General features: G+C 33.7%; 1 pseudogene; it reads right to left on the reverse strand.

Annotated features, from left to right (window-relative positions):
- Window positions 1-1,280: 1,280 nt before the first annotated feature.
- Window positions 1,281-4,016, reverse strand: LOC149202514 (uncharacterized; annotated as a pseudogene).
- Between the last annotated feature and the right edge of the window lie 267 nt (window positions 4,017-4,283).

Here is a 4,283-nt window from a genome sequence, read left to right on the forward strand (position 1 = left end):
CAACTAAGATGATATAAATCCCATGTGTAGATAGATATGAATAAAATATTAATTCTAATTGGCCTATAGATAATTTGGATGTTACAATAGATGAACTTTTGAATATAAAAATAATCTAGAAATAGAGTGAGAAAGACACAAATAAAATTATCTTGTTTATATTTGTTAAAAAAAAATAGAAAATTAGTGAAATGATAAACCAATGCATTTTGATCCCATGAATAATATTTTGTGGGCTCGCCATATGTAAAAAAAACTACAAAAAAGTCAATGATGTAAGAAATAAATTTGTGATTTGGTAAAAATATATTATTGGAAGGAGCACGAGTTCCATAGACATGCCCTATATTCTATGTAAAGAAGCATTTGTAACATAAGGCAAGTTTAATAACTTAGTAGTGAATTATACAAATTTGGATGAAGCATCGATCCCTATATCTTATCCATTGCCAAATAAAAAGGCATTTCTCTATAATATCGAAGGCTATGATGTATTCTCCAATCTTGAATTTAAATCATGTTTTTTTGAAAAAATAGCTTTATCTCGATAGAAAGATGTTAGATATTATGATCCAAACAATTTTGGTTTTAGAATTATATTCTCATATAGTTAGGATTTTCTAGATTATTAGTAGAACTAGAAAATCATTTGTTACTTAGTATTAAAATTATGCAAATTGTTAGCATAGCTTTTAATGTAAGTGGACACTTCCCATTTGTGATAAGTTGTCTCAAAAAAAAATTAGTTTAGGTTTTAAGCTTGTTTAAAGCTTATGTTTCTCCTCATGCAAGAGTATTGAGAGATTGTTGTAAACCCTTGCATCTGTTATATAATTTTCTTTTCCTTTGGTTAATAGAATTTGTGTGTATGAGGACATTTCTGTTATCAGTGTGGTATCAAATCTGTAGTAATTGAAATTGATGTAAAAAGGAGAAGAGGTTCCAACCTTGTAGTCTTTCTACATCGAATTGAACAATTGTTGATTGATATGGAAATTGTCTAGTTTTATTAAAGAAAAGAGAATTGAAATTTGTATTTCAATATTATGTTAAAATTAATTGATATATATATATATGTAGAACTCATTTCCAGGCTTTTACCATCAAAATATTTGTTAAAGGATTGAAAAACACCACTTCACAATCTTGTGTGTTGTGGTAATCTAAGTGTATCCATATCCTTGAGTGTTATACGACAATGTGAATTCCATTGTCTCGGTGATCTGTGTTCCTCCTTGCGATTTATTCACCCTTGTCAAAGCTTCCTTGATTTCATATGCCTATCCTGAGCCAGCAAAAGGGTAGTCGCATGAAGCTCGTTGTGCTGTAGAGGTAGCCTCCACGCCTACTCCGAAATCACTCACGTCAGTCACTCTGTTGACATTCATGAGTATTTCCTGGCCATCTTTCTCACTAAAGAAATGCGTTGTGTGATCCACCTAATTTTTTTCACTCAAATCTATTTGTAGAAATCCATGGATGCGTCGTTGAAAAGTGTGCCAACATGCCAAGTTCCAACAGTGAGTTTTAAAAACTGGGAACCCTATATTTGAAAGAATTTCACATCCTCAGGAGATGGTGGAATGTGGTAATGACTAGCTTTTGAACATACAATTTTCCTTTTGGTGAATTTGCCTCATAGATTCATCATTGTTTTCATTGCCATCATTATCTATAGCAACATTGGGTATACTATCTTATTTTCACAATAGAAGGCCTTGCCACACACCAATACCATGGATGTCGACCAACATAATGAAGGAAATAAGTAACACTCGCATGGTGAGTAATAATATATACCTCAAAGATATACCTATCAAATTCATTAAGTAGAATCTGGGAGTTCCAAGATTTATTTATAACCGAGCATCGATAGGACCATAGCGAGCACCGTCAGAAAAATCTCCCACCTCCAAAAGATTGAATTTGAATATCTTTGTGCATGAAAGTAGAATTCAAGGCCAATGCTAGAGCCATCAACCTATTGGATCTCATATGTGTTCTCTTAGATTTGCTCAATCTCTATCTCCAAAAATGAAAAGAAGGGAAAGGAAGCTCAAAGATTCAACATTCAAAACACCTCAAATATTTATTCTTTCATGGTAAGATGTTGTGAACATGCATAATCACAAGTTCATGGCTGATTTCATATGGAAGCACCATAATTCATTTCCACTTTGGCAATGAAAATGCATCCACTTATAGTGGAAGATGGACTAGTGAAAATCAACTCCATCAAACAAAATTTTAAAACAATCATGACAAGTTATGAAGATGGAAAGCTTCTAAGCTTAAAAGGCAAAGTCATTCCTAGAAAGAAAGATTTTGCAGGAGTTATAAGTTCAAATATTTCACTCATTAGATTATGGAATGTATGTTGTGAGAATTTAAACTTTGAGATTCTCCCTCAACTACAAAAATAGGGTATGGTTAAAATATTACCTACTTTTAAAAAATTATAATGCAAAGTGTGAAGTTTGAATTTATGGGAAATAGAATATAGAAACATTTCCTACAGGATCATGGAGAACAAATAGGTGTTTCCAACTAGTTCACAATGACATGTGTGTTGGAAATAATACTGAAAGGGGGGTGAATCAATATTTTCAGATTAATAATTTTATTTCCCAAACAGATTTATATACGCTACTTCAGTGAAGTGAACTAGCGCGTACACACGACTATGCTTAAAGAAACTAGCGTATATGCAGAGAAATTGTGATTTAGACAATTTATCATGTGTTGAGATTAAACCAGTATATCAGAGATTTATTAGACAGTGCAGTAAAAGTAGAATAAAGCATCACACATAAGCAACATACATGAACACCAAGATTTAAGGTGGAAACCCAATGTGGGGCAAAACCACCTGTTGTTGTCGTCTTTGTCTTCTTTTAATAATAAGCAAATTTATTTACAATCTTGTACTAGTGCAAACTCATACCAGTACACAGGCTTCTACCTGCAAAAGGTTGCAACCTTCTCTCATTCTCCAGCTTCTACTGGATGGGAGCTACAACCCCTTAGCTCTTGTACTAGCCAATATGTTTACTAGTACGTAGGTGCTAGCCTACAAAAAACTCCACTCTTCCACCAGGGACCACGTTTCATGAATTTTCAGACTAGATACTCTTGGATCACAACACCACAATCTGAAGGCCACGTTTCATCAAATTTTCACACTGAACCCATTAAAGCTTTTAAACTGCATCAACCAATATTCAGTTAATATGAACAATCAGATCACTGACACCAGAACATTGTGCTGAACCCAGAACCCTGCATCATCATTCAGAACCAGCTGTAACTTCAAAAATCATGCATTAGAGTGTATACGCTACTTGGTTGAACCCAACCTATGTGTATACACTTCTTCCGTGAATTAAACCTGCATACACCTTCAAAACTACTGCAAACATAATCTTTTGAATCAAGTTTGTACCAACCATCAATATACTGAATATCTACTGTCAACTTATAGAGTTCTACATAGGTAGGGACAGAGATCACTTCTTCTCACTTATACAATCAATCAATCAAATGCAAGCCTCCTTATGCATTCAATTTTAGATTCAGATCTATGAAGACTTCATTGACAGACATGAGTAAAATAACAGAATTTGATCAGATAGATTAGTCAGATCTGAAAAGAAGCTTTTCTTTTGTATACGCTACTTAAGAGAACTGAACCTGCGTGTACACGCTCTTTGGCCGAGACGAACCTATGTACAGATCTGCAAATATTGACTCAGAATTTTGTTGCAACTCCAGACTTTAGACAAACCCAGATCATGATAGATAACAAATAAAACAGGCGGAAAACATCAAATCTAGTCTCAACTGTTAGGACCCTACATTGTCCCTTTTTGACCATATATTTTGCTATTATGTCATCCTTTTTCAACCTATACCTAAAGTCCATATTATGACTTTAATCCATTTTTCCTAAGGTATACAATATTTCTTCTCATTACTATACGTTTAATTTATTTTACATATAATTACATTACCTTCATAGTTAATCGTTGAATCAGATAGTTGCTGAAACAGTTATCATTGCAGTCTATGTTGTTGAAATAGCCTGGAGACTACAGGGTTATCATTACAGGTTATGTTGCTGTAACAGTTAGAACGATGTGCAAATCCCGTTGCTGAAACAACCGTGATTTGCATTCTAGATTCGATAGCAACAGAAGAAGATCATCAAAGGAGCTGCTACACTGGCTGTAATGATCACATTCCAAAGTCAGCATTACCATAACCATTGTAACAACATTTTGTTA

This window comes from Pinus tabuliformis, chromosome 2_1, assembly GCF_031772625.1.
Source record: "Pinus tabuliformis cultivar Carrire ecotype Pingquan chromosome 2_1, CPIR1, whole genome shotgun sequence".
Classification (NCBI taxonomy): Eukaryota; Viridiplantae; Streptophyta; class Pinopsida; order Pinales; family Pinaceae; genus Pinus; species Pinus tabuliformis.